This window comes from Eptesicus fuscus, chromosome 11, assembly GCF_027574615.1.
Source record: "Eptesicus fuscus isolate TK198812 chromosome 11, DD_ASM_mEF_20220401, whole genome shotgun sequence".
In the NCBI taxonomy this organism is placed as follows: Eukaryota; Metazoa; Chordata; class Mammalia; order Chiroptera; family Vespertilionidae; genus Eptesicus; species Eptesicus fuscus.
The window spans coordinates 83,229,095-83,241,468 of record NC_072483.1 but is presented as its reverse complement, the minus strand read 5'-3'; the positions used below and the strand labels follow the sequence as shown (position 1 = coordinate 83,241,468).

Genomic DNA, 12,374 nt, shown 5'->3' with positions numbered 1-12,374 from the left:
CCCCCTTGCCCTTCCCTTGCTCCCGTTGAACCAGTATGAGGCCTCAGAAATCCCATTCAACATTGTGATTCAGGCAGCTGGTATCAATCAACTGGAGTTGATGTCAGAGATGAAACCTTTTTGAAAGCCTGGGTCTAACATGCTGGTGCCTCCTGAATCTGTCACAGCAGCCCAGATCTAGGTGCTGACCCATCATATGAGGGTTTCTCATTGTCCTCAGTACAAAAAGGAGACTTCTTACCGTGGCCTGATTGCCCCCGACTGCCTGTCACATCCCTTACCTTTGCTCAGTTCCTTCTGCTTCAGCCACTCTGAGCTCCTTGTGGTTCTCTCAGGACTTTTAGATTTTTGCAAATAGTACACACTTTGCCTGGAAGGAAAGTCCCATTCTTCCCTGCTTCTAGTCTGGTCAGTTTTGCTTCTTCTTCACATCCCAGCCTCCCTGCCCTGAGAGCCTCTTCAGGCAAGTTAGGGTTTTTTTTTTCTTCAGTGTTTCTTCCAGACTTAAATTCTTGGGGGACAAGGGGACTGACTTAATTTTCCTAGACCCTCGGGGTGTAGAATAGGCCTTCTCTATCGTGGGCACTGAACGCATGTTTGTTGAGTGAATGAGTGCATTTTCGAGGTCATCCTATATGACTCTCCTACACTTGTTTGTTACACTTTGATGCCTGCTAAATGCTTCCAAATTTTCTAGAAGAGTCCTACAGCAATTTGGCACAGCAAAGCTGGGCAAATTACATACAGTGACCAACAGCATGAGAGATCAGTGTAGATTAGATTCCTGATGTGGATGAGATTTCCTTGTGTTTCAAAGTCAATTTTGGCCCCGCAATGAGGAAAATTATGACTTAGGTTGCAGTCATTCCAAAACAGAGCAGCCTGTAATATAAAGGGAGCTAAATGCGTGAGGACAAGTTTAGTCTGGAATTTTCTTCAAGACCATGCATAAAAGACATCACACGCACTGTGGTGTAAATGACTATTTCTGGATGGATTCTTAGACGAATACTAGATTTGTCTGAACCTTGCCTCAGGACATAGCCTCTTTAGTCTTGCTCCGTATGTTACTATTGGGCTTCTTGTAACATCTGGTACAGCTTTTTCTCTCTCTCCAATATTTCACGTGTGTGTGTGTGTGTGTGTGTGTGTGTGTGTGTGTGTGTGTGTGTATTACGATGTGGAAGTATAGTGACTTAGAGAGAAAGAAAAGTACTGCATTTTCCAGAACATAAAGAAAAAGTTAAGGCTTAAAAACTTGGCATATTTTAGGTTTGTACTAAATCTGGCAAATAGCAAATGCTTAAGGACTTTTATCTACAATTACTATTAAAATTACTAATATTATTATTAGCAGTAATAGGATCCAGTACTTGAAAGCAGGTTGTTTTGTACCAAAGCAAGTGTGTGGGAATATACTCTCATGGCTCTACATTCTCCATAGGAAATAGAGATTGTATATATTAGCTGGAGTTCACCCAAACTACTTTTGGGACAAACAGGATCATGTGTTTGGAACAGAGGTCAACAGCTGTTACTCCTCTGTGGCATTCCTGAGATGTGGACAGATGTATTCAGATGACCTTCCTTATTCAGTGAGTGTGGGAACTGGTGGAAGAGGGTGGGGGGGGGTGGGAGGGAGATACAGCAATGGGAAGGGTGAGAAGGCTCCCATGGGGGCTCAGTAACATGAGCGACCATTGAAAGCAACATTGGAGCTAACAGTTTTATTTCCTGGAGTTTCCGTACTAAACACACGTTAGGGAATGAGGGCCCTTAAAATTTTTCTGAAAGGATGAAAACCAGGCATGACAGTTTTCCCAAGGCTGGGACAAGATTGCACTTCCTGAAGAGGTCAGGGGTCACCTGTTTACCATTCCACTGAATGCACAGTAGGGAATAGAAGAGAGTCAAATCAGGTTCAATACAAGATGTGGAGTGAAATACATTCCTTCCCTAGCCCTTCCAACCCCAGTCATATTTAATTAACATTCCTATTTCTAGAAAATATCCAACTGTGTCAGTGGCTTCAAAAAAGTAAAAATTCAGCCTGGCACAGGGCTCTTGGTATATTTGTATAATGCCAGCAATAAAGCAGGCAGCTGGTCTTCCGTGAGCCAAAAGAACATGGCTCCATGAGACCATTCGTTTTTCAGAATAATAAGATTTGAGAACAGCACAGTAGACTTTCCTGATAACAATATCTTTGGGTCCTAAGACCTCTAAGTTTACACTGTCATAGTGGTTTAGCCAGAGTCTGCTTGGCAATCGTCTTTCTCAGTCTTTAATGATGGTGATTGATGTTTTCTGTATCTGCCACTCTCCTTCTGCTTTCTGTCAGATTACCAAGTGAATAAACCCATTGTCAAGGAACTGTCCTAAAGCTCCGATCAGCATTGCCTGGGCACATGATGGATCTTGCTGACAGTACACACATTCCTTTAGGATCTCATCAGCATTAATTCCTCTAGGATGATATCAAAACTACACGAATTTTGCTCCTTCCTCTTGATGGGGTCTGCATGAGTATAGGGTCAGCAGGGAAGCAAGTAGAACTGCATCCTCCCGAGTGAAGGAAGACATTGCAAGTCACATAGAATTCTTGCTGAATTTGTATGAAGATGGCGCTGAAGGTCAGGTGTGCCTATCAGGAAGATACATCCCTCTTTACAAACCTTGTTCCTAAGCACTGCACTATCAACCACATATTCCAGCTGTTGGTTGATCAGGACTGTATCAACTCCAACCATGATGCTCTAACCTAGAGTTCACTTTTTGAGTCAGACAGAATCAAGTTTAAATCCTTGCTTTACTACTTACTGTGCGATTGCGGGTGGATTACTTAACCTGGCTGAGCTCCTGTTTTCTTATCCATAAAATAGAGATATTAATAGCACCAGCCTCCTAAGGTTGTTGTGGAGATTAAATGAGATGATGCAGGCATAATGCTGAGCACAATACCTGCCAGCAGGAAGCCTCCAGGAAATGTTAGCTCTGCTTTTTCCACTTGGAGCCTTAGGCCTGCCTCTCTTTTTAAGTGGTCAAAAGGTTTTTAGGTAATTGTTTTAAGCTATTTTTTCACCATATTTTTTCATGGAACCCTTGATAAAACCTCTTAGATTGTTCCTGCAAATATATTTTTCTGTAATATTTGTTTACTCAGTGGGATTAGTTGATCAATATGGCAGTTATTTCTTGCCTTTTCATTTCTTTTGGGCATAACATAATTTTTTTTCAGGCTTTGGTCCTGCTGGTTTGTGATAATATGCATGACTTTTTTTTTTTTAACAGTCTTTGTCTGTTTTTTTGAATAACTTTTTCATACCAACTGCATAGCTCAAAGAGAGAATCTCAAGCTTCGTTATTCTCCCACAGTCACCAGGTGAGCATTTGTGTATGACAGACCTTTATGGAAAATTAGAAACTAAAACGAAGGCAAGTTTCTAGCTGAAATTTAGATAAAAGAAAATATTATCCTGGTAGGCTTGCTCAATATTAGAGATAGCCAGAGGGTTTCCCATCATTGACTGGCTTGACAACTGTAATTCTTGAAGACTCTTCAAAGATATTTTGTAGTTTATACTACAGTGTAGGTTACAGTGAAAAGAACTATGAACCAAGGAGGTACTATGCTAATTTCTGAAACAGAGTTCTGGTGTCACTCATGCTGTAAAGTAAAATCAATCTATGTAAACATATCAAACATATATTCAACTAGAGGCCCAGTGCATGGAATTCGTGCATTGGGGCAGGGTGTGTGTGGGGGGGAGAGTTCCCTCAGCCCAGCCTGCACCCTCTTGCAATCTGGGACCCCTCAGGGGATGTCCGACTACTGATAGGGCCTAAACCAGCAGTCAGACATCCCTCTCAGAATCTGGGACCACTGGCTCCTAACTGCTGGCCTGCCTGCCTTCCTCATCACCCCTAACCACTCATCTGCCTATCTGATCACCCCTAACTGCTTGCCTGCCTGCCTGCCTGATCTCTCCTAACCACTCGCCTGCCTGATCACCCCTAACTGTTTGCCCGCCTGCCTGATTGCCCCTAACTGCCTCTGCCTCAACCCCCACCACCGTGGCTTCATCTGGAAGGACGTCCGGAATGATGTCCAGAAGGTCGTTCAGCTGTCTGGTCTAATTAGCATATTATGCTTTTATTATTATAGATGATCCATTTTGGTTGATCCAACAAACATTTACTCAGCCCCTTATAATAAGTGTGAAATGGAGATTCATTAAATCTTATTTCTATCTTAAGGGTGTGGAAATTCACACATTGTGTGAGATATGAACAACTTACTGTGTGAGTTATTTTCATCCCTACTTTACACATGCAGAATTGAGGTTATGACTTTTTAAGTTCTTATGGCTACCAAGTGGCCCAACTGGGATTTGTCCCCTAAGCCTGTGGAACTTCAAGTCCTTGCTTTTAGCTACTGGAAGTCTCAAAAATCTCCCCCTACCCATACTGACTAATTCTCTGAAACCAGTTGGCTGTCCTACAATTTAATTCAGTTCTGACACGATTTAATTAAAGTTAATGTCAGATCCCACAAGTTAAGGGCTCAGTCCCACAAGATTGTCCCTCCTACAGATGCCAATTGCAAGTCCCAGGTTGTCATTTGTACTTCTGATGGACTGGCTATAAATTGTGTTCCCATGACCCCCTCTCAGGCTCAGAGGATAGAGAGAGGGGCTAAAAGTTTCCAGCTTCTAGTCATGGCTTGGTATTTCTTGTGACCAACCCCATCTTGAAGCTATTCAGGAGCTCACCAAGAATCACCTCCTTAGAACAAAAGATGCTCCCATCACCCAGGAAATTCCAAGGCATTTAGGAGCTCTGGGCCAGAAACTGAATAAAAAAACCAAATATGAAAACAAAATGCTCCTAGAACCTTTATTAATTAGGAAATTACAGAGGTTTTAGGAGCTCTTGCCAGGAGCCAAGGATAAAGACCACAGTATTACAATATTATATCGCAATTTTACATGCCCCAAGATTCTTTTTTTTCAAGTTTCTTAATCCCAAGTGTAATTTCTATTATGTTCAAACAGCCCAGAGAATTTGGTCATTTGTACTATATTTTTCTCTGACAAGTTATGTAATTGGAACTTCAGTATCATCACAATGCACATGTCCTTAAATTTAAAAATCATGTGTGAATTAAAAAAATTCTGGAATTTCTCTGTAAATATCCAGGTGCATTTTTTATCAAACATAGTTTGATTATGTCTTCACAGCATCTTGGGGCCAACCCCTTTTTCTCTCACACTCCAGTCACATAGGCTAGATGTTAGATGTCTTGCAAGAGAAAGATAATGCACATTTCTTATTCTTTTGCCCGAAGGAATTTATAATCCTAGAGAGGCTTGACAGTAAGGAGGCAGTATAGTGCTGTGATTAGGGCATAGCAGTTCAAGTTAGAAAGATCTAGATTCTAATGCTGACTCCACTGCTTCCTGAGACTTCTCAACTCTCTCAGAGTCATTTTCTCATCTCTAAAGTGGGGATAATAGTAGCGTGTTCCCTACAGGTTGTGTGAGTATTAAATGAGATCAGGCATGTGAAGTGCTTGCTACATAAATGCTAGCTACTTTTATTACGGGGAACACAGTAGAGACTCAGTCATCTCTGCATTGATGGCTTTAATGTCCTTTATTTCATCTCTATCATTTCCACTTCTCAGTACATGTGAATGCCATTGAATTTCAAGAGCAAATGTGAAAGGACCCTAATGAAATGATTTGCTTCTTTACTGTGATATATGTTTATAAAAAAAGAAGGCAAATGCCAACATTTGTATTTTCCTTTTACTCTGAAGACTGAAAACCAAAAAAAGGTTAGTTAAGTTATAAAATCAAGTATACTTATTTGTTATTTTGTGAGTTTCTATTAATTAGCTAATCTCTGTGGGCTTCAGCATCCGCCTCTGCAAAATAAAGGAGTTAGACCAGATAATTGCACCATTTCTTTCCAGCTGAGTTTGATTCAACCAAGCATTAACATATACATAATACTAGCTAGATGTTATACAGTTATCTTTCCTGTGCTCGAAGATAGTTATTCATTTTCTTCTTAGCTTTTTGTTATTAGTCAGAGGGAAATTCGGGAAGTCTTTGTTTCTCCTGTACATATTCTTAATCTCTATGATGAATTTCAGAGCCTCTTTTCCTAGATCTGGGTGGTCTGGTCGCTCCAGAATAGGGGTAACCTTTTAGAGAAGGTCAATAGACCTCCTTTAAATTGTCCCGGAAAGCTATCAGGCCCTGGGTAAGCTATAGGTCTCCCTAACGGGGTGGAGGGTCAGAGCCAGGAATACTGGGTCAAACTAGAAGTGAATCTTCTCCAGGACTGGGGGCGTTAACTTCATTATTTTCCTTTAGTTCAGAAGTGTAAATGAATCCTTTTCAAGGACAAGTTGCTCCAAAGGGCAGAAAAATGTGTCAGTATGGGCGGGTCACAAAGACTGTTGGTGAGAAAATTGAAATGTGGACAAAGGAGTTCTATCGGGAGAGAATTTTTTAAAATATATCATTCAGGAGATGAGGAGGGTGGGACTTATAGCTAGGTCATCAAGGATGTTCACTGTAGCATTTTTAAAATAGCAAAAAATTGGTAACAATATTAGGGGATGCTTAAACAAATTATGATACAAGATAGAGTATTATTCATCAATTACAAATGGTGTTGATAAAGAATACTTATATGTCATGGGAAAATGTTCCAGATATAACAGATAAGAGCATGTATCTGTTGAAAACTAGAAATAAAACATGACATCAAATACGTAAAAATCTTAGTAGAAAATCACATGGAAGACAATGGACCAGAAAGTTAAAAGTATATTAGGGGTGGTAAGGTTATGGGAGATTTTGGTTTTAATGATTATTTTTTACATTTAAAAAGGTAAATGTTGCCGAAACCGGTTTGGCTCAGTGGATAGAGCGTCAGCCTGCGAACTGAAGGGTCCCAGGTTCGATTCCAGTCAAGGGCATGTACATTGGTTGCGGGCACATCCCCAGTAAGGAGTGTGCAGGAGGCAGCTGGTCGATGTTTCTCTCTCATCGATGTTTCTAGCTCTCTATCCCTCTCCCTTCCTCTCTTTAAAAAAATCAAAAAATATATATATTTTTTAAAAAAGGTAAATGTATCTTTTTCTAAATTTTCTATATGAAATATGTCTTACTTTTATAGTCAGAATAGAAAGCAATACAAATGATCTTAAACAAAACAAAACAAAACAAAACAAAAAACCCCTCACATATACAAACCAAAACCTAGGGTAATCATATCAAACTTAGATGTCCAGGAAAACAGAAAAAATGACTGGGAAGGTTTTGAGAAAGCCAGCAAGTACAAGATCCTGAGTCAGGTGCCCGACGAGGGAAGCAGAGTCGGCCACACCAGTGGAAAGATTCAAATGCAGAAGGCATGGCCGGAGGGAGAGGGCTCGGGGCGTGGGGCCAGCCTTGGGGAGCCTGCTCTGGAGCCTCCGTTCCTGCCTCTCACTTAACATTGAGTGACTCCTTGAGGGACATACTAGTAGAGAGCATGCGGTACCAAAGGGCTTTTGGTCACCTTACTGTCCCCCTTTGTTATTGGACTCTCCCTTTGCTTAGGGGACCTCCTCTTCTCAGTGGCTGTGAGCTTGCAAGGAGGGTGTGCTTCTCAAAGTTCCTAGAAGTGAGCTTGGTATAAACAAAGGTGCATCTGTTAAATTCTCCGAAGGGCTACCTATGTCTAACACACAAGTTCAAGTCCTAATATTTATGACTCCTTTCAACACTGGTCTGAATTTTCCCAAATCCTCAATATAATTCTTATTGTTGTTATTTAACTCTAACAATATGTCTATCCCCATCTCATGAAAATCTCTCCTCTGTGAGAGGCTTTATCTGTCCTTTAGAATACCTTGTTTGTCTACCCTTACATTCCTGCTGGATTCCATGCACCAATTTCCCCCAGCTGTGACCCCTGACCATCAAGAATAATTCTCATGAGCCCAGCATAGAGTGACTGGCAATCTTTTTCAGTGACAAGAAAAGGATGCCTTTAAAAGAAAAGTCTAAAGTCATCAAAACAATGCAATATCCTGTGTGAAACAATGCCTTGAGGTTTGAGGACATGTGGTTTGATCATGTGCCCTGAGAGAAGTTAAGTTGGAGGTGGCCTCGGATGACGGAGACTCGCAGGCCTTGGCGAGTGTGCCCTCAGCCCACCTCACACTTGGGGCTCCTCCGGGAGGAGGGGCTGCAGCTCTGACCTACCATTAGCACAATGATCCTCAGGCTGCTCCTGGCTCTCAACTTCTTCCCGTCAATTCAAGTAGCAGGTAAATGATTTTGATTTCTTTCCTTCTCTGAGTTTTAACCGTGAAATTTGGGTATTTGAAGTATAGTTTTGCTATAAAATGGCAATCTGCTATTTAGAAGCTCACTGATTCTCAGACTACATTATGATATTTTAATGAACATCTTTTTGGAATGAAATAACATTTATTTAGCTATTAGTTGAAAATGTCATATGTGTGTGTGTGTGTGTTTTCAATTTAAGAAAACTACTAATAACAGTTTGGTTCTGAATGCTCTGGAATTAGACTGCTTGCATCCATGTCACAGACCCATTTCTCACTAGCTAAGCTGAGGCTAGTGTTTAAACTCTCTAAGCCTCAGTTTCCTTATGTGTGGAACGGTGATGATAATAAACTCATCTCAAGGTCATTGTGAAGATAAAATGAAATAATCCATGTAAAATGCTCAGTGTAGTTAGTGCTTGGCTGGCAAGTTAAGTGTTACTTGTAATTACTATGTCTACCAGGATTGCATGAGTGCCAAAATGAATTTGGAGTCATTACATAAACTGGCACAATACAGATGCTAATAAATTAGTTTTTGTTTGTTTGTTTTGTTTTGACAATTGGCTGAAATCCATTTCCTTAGATTAAAAACCCTTAGGGTCCCAATGATGATGACGAGGAGGATGAGTACACCTAACACTATTACAAACCCCGTTTCAGATGAAGAGATGGAGGGGTAGGAATGCTAATTTGCCCAAGGTTATACAGGTACTCGTTGTTGGAACCAGGGTTTGATGCTAGAGCCTATCTATGCTCTTGACCTTTATGCTATCCCACCTAACATGATGTGGTTTATAATTTTATAGCTGCAGACACATCCAAGGTTCAATCATCTTTAGACAAATCACAGTTCCAAACAGAAGGAACTTGTTGCTTTGGTGGGCTAGGGTGAGAGGTGTTTGTTCAGGTTGGTCTTAGAGTTGGAAAAGGGTCCTGCTTGGCTCAAAAATTGGACTGATAGGGGTTGATGGAATGTTTAAATATAGTTATTTATTTCCCTTGAAGATACATTAAAAAACCAGTACCTTCAACTTTCTATTTCATTTATTTTGGTGTGAGAAGACCGTACTATTTGTTGTTCTTAAATATCATGTGCACATGCTCCAAAGGGTATACTTTCCCAACCTGCGTAAGTACAATAGTTACATAAATGCCCATCTGTTTCATTGTCTGATGTGCCAGTGAGAACATTTACAAATTGTGTGTATTTGTAAAAGGTGTTCATACAAAGAAACACAGCTGGTGATGAGACAGGTTTTGCCCCAGTGTCTAGGACCAAGCATTTAGAGCTACTAAATTCATTTAAAAAGTATTTTTTACATTTATTTTTAACAAGGTCTTTAAACTCTATTTTTAAGGGATCTTTAAAATTTATTTTAAAATAATATTTAAAATTCCTTAGTTTATTAGACAGCAAAGAACTGGCAGAAAAGAAGGAGAAACCTCACTCAGGCAGAAAACTAAAATTGGTGATTGTACACAAAGTACTTTGCTGATGTGCCTTGTGGACAGCCATCTGCCATCAGTTCATTCACTGTCCTTTGAAGGTATTTTTTGCACGACTCAAAGCTTTATATTTTTTCTTTAGAACATCTGTTAAGAGAGGGTAGCTAAAAAAGCCGTCAGAGTTCACACACGCAAAACCTTTGTTTTTTCAACTTTAAAATACATCTGCTTTTCAAACATCAAATCACCCTCCGAATAACTTTTCAGGTTTGATGCTGAGTGGTCAGCCAATGAAGTAGGAAAGGGTTTGGGGTAGAGAGGGCACTTTTGAAAAACTGATGAGAAAACACAATGACAACATGCACAAATGTATAATCCATTTTAATCAGTGGTGCAAGCCCTCTCATGTGCTCTCTGCTTCTCTGAATTTACCCTGTAAGAGGACATAGCAAGATAATTCTCTGGTCAAAGTGTAATTGTATTCTTTAGGATTGTGAGAGACTACTGGTATGTCAGTGTTGAATGTGCGTATGTGTTTAAAAAACAGAAGGACAGTCCCCCACCCCCCTGCCCCCATGAATTTAATAATCCTAATGCACTGGCTCACAGCATAGTTTAAATACTTATTCTAGGAAGGTTAAACCTACCCTGATTCTTCATGATTTTACTGATACTCTAGAAAGATCTTTATGGCTAAATTAAAGAAATATGACCTAGAAAGTGTGAGGAAGCCTTAACTTAGACAACTCCTTTGCTCAAGTTACATGTTTTCTACCAGATTTGGGTAATTGTGCCGTTGAGATCCATAACAGAAGATTTCGCTGCGCCTTGGAATGTGAGTCCAGCTCAGAACGGCAGGCCCTGGAAAGAGGCCTCACTTGGGATTGGTGATGGAAGGAGTGTGCCTATTGTTCGTAGGTGTGCAGCCAATATTGGCTATTTTTCAGCAAGCTAGTTATCCACTCTGAAGACAAAATCAGGACGACACCACTTATTTTTTTCCATGAGAGCATTTATTTTCATTGAATCTTAGCAAATAAGCCATTAGAATGGCCAGTTTGAGCAGGATTGGTTTCTCCAGCGCTGCTCCATTTCCCTCAGCATGTCTTTTTCTGAGAGAGCCAGGAAGGCAGAAAGATGGTATCTAATCATTTCAATGATCAGCAAAGCAAGCTAATTAAAAACTTTATTTTTAGTTCAGCAAATGACCCCTCTGAGGTAGCTGTACACAAAAGGGAGTAATCCACCTCTCATAAAAAAAAGCGCTGCTCTGAGGCTGGACGTGGGAAAGTACGGTAAAAAGAGGAACATCAAAAATGCAACGTAACCTGCAAATGGTTCTATCTACCTGACGTTCAATACACTGTAGCCAGTTTTCCTGACTGCTCAGAAAGTGACTGGGTGTTTTTGTCATTTCAAGTAAATGTGATGGACATTTCAAAAGTACAGACCTTGCTTAAGAATTGTCTTTTGTTCTACCACCACTCCCTCCAATGAGGTACTACTTTTTATGTTTTTCAAAGGCAACTATCCAGAAAGGACTTTTACGGCAAGGACTGTAAAATTAATATCAATATACCGATGTCAGGAAATAGAATGAGTCATTTTCACAGACAGACTAGAAATAGAAATGAATCTGTGATCCTAACTTTGAAGCTCTCACATTCAAACCTTTACTCTGGGTAGGTAGGAGACATAGACTGTCCTCCTTCTTAAGGTCTTTATCCTATGATCATGAGTGTACAAGTTCCATATGACTATTATTCAGCTTTTATCATGTGTGACTGTCCCACTCCCTGTATTTGCTGCATGTAGTGCACGCTAAGTTCCACTCACCTGGCTACTGCAGGAGGCAGCGTGGGGAGCACCCCAGCCCTCCTAACCAAGGTCTATGAGCTAAAATGTTCAGCACTAGCTACTCACTTTTTTTTTTTTTTAAGAGGGAGAAAAAGAATGCGTACAAGCAGTGAATACTGGAGTAGATTCATTGGGGGGGGGGGGGCATGGCTCTTGGCCCCTAAAACGTTCCTAGCCTAAGGAATGCCTCCACACATGCCGGCCCGCAAAGCTCACACTGCCTTCAGAAAAACAGGAATGCCCACCCCGATCCAACAAACCGCCTGCAGAGAGAGCAGAACCTGTGGGCCTGGGAGGGAGCTGGCTGTGCTCAGCCTGTGCTCCCCCCTCCCCCCCCCCCCCCCTGCACTAAAGGGGTGTGAGCTGCCAGGCAGGGCAGAGGCCCTCACAGTCCTCACGAGGAAGAAAAATCAATGGAGTCCCCTTCCCCCATCGTTTTGAATTTTGTCGCACCTCTGTGTGGCAAAAGCCTCCCGAAATGTCACCACCTGCACCATTCTTAACTCAGAGAAGCAGAAATAAGGTCGCTTATACTGCCTTAAGGCTTGTCCCCGCTGGCTACCCTCCCTGCCCATCACCATGGTTTGGTTCCTATTAATTTCGGATGCTCTCCTTTGAAGCAATGACAAAAAAAAAAAAAAAAAAAAGATAATGAGTGTAAAACATTCTCTACAGAGGCATAAGCAAAGCACAACACTGCAGGAGAGCACAGATA

The 12,374-nt window shown here is 41.0% G+C and overlaps 1 pseudogene; it reads right to left on the bottom strand.

The window, feature by feature from the left end:
* LOC103290601 (SWI/SNF complex subunit SMARCC1-like) overlaps window positions 1-12,374 on the bottom strand; it is a 122,416-nt pseudogene that overhangs the window by 105,813 nt on the left and 4,229 nt on the right.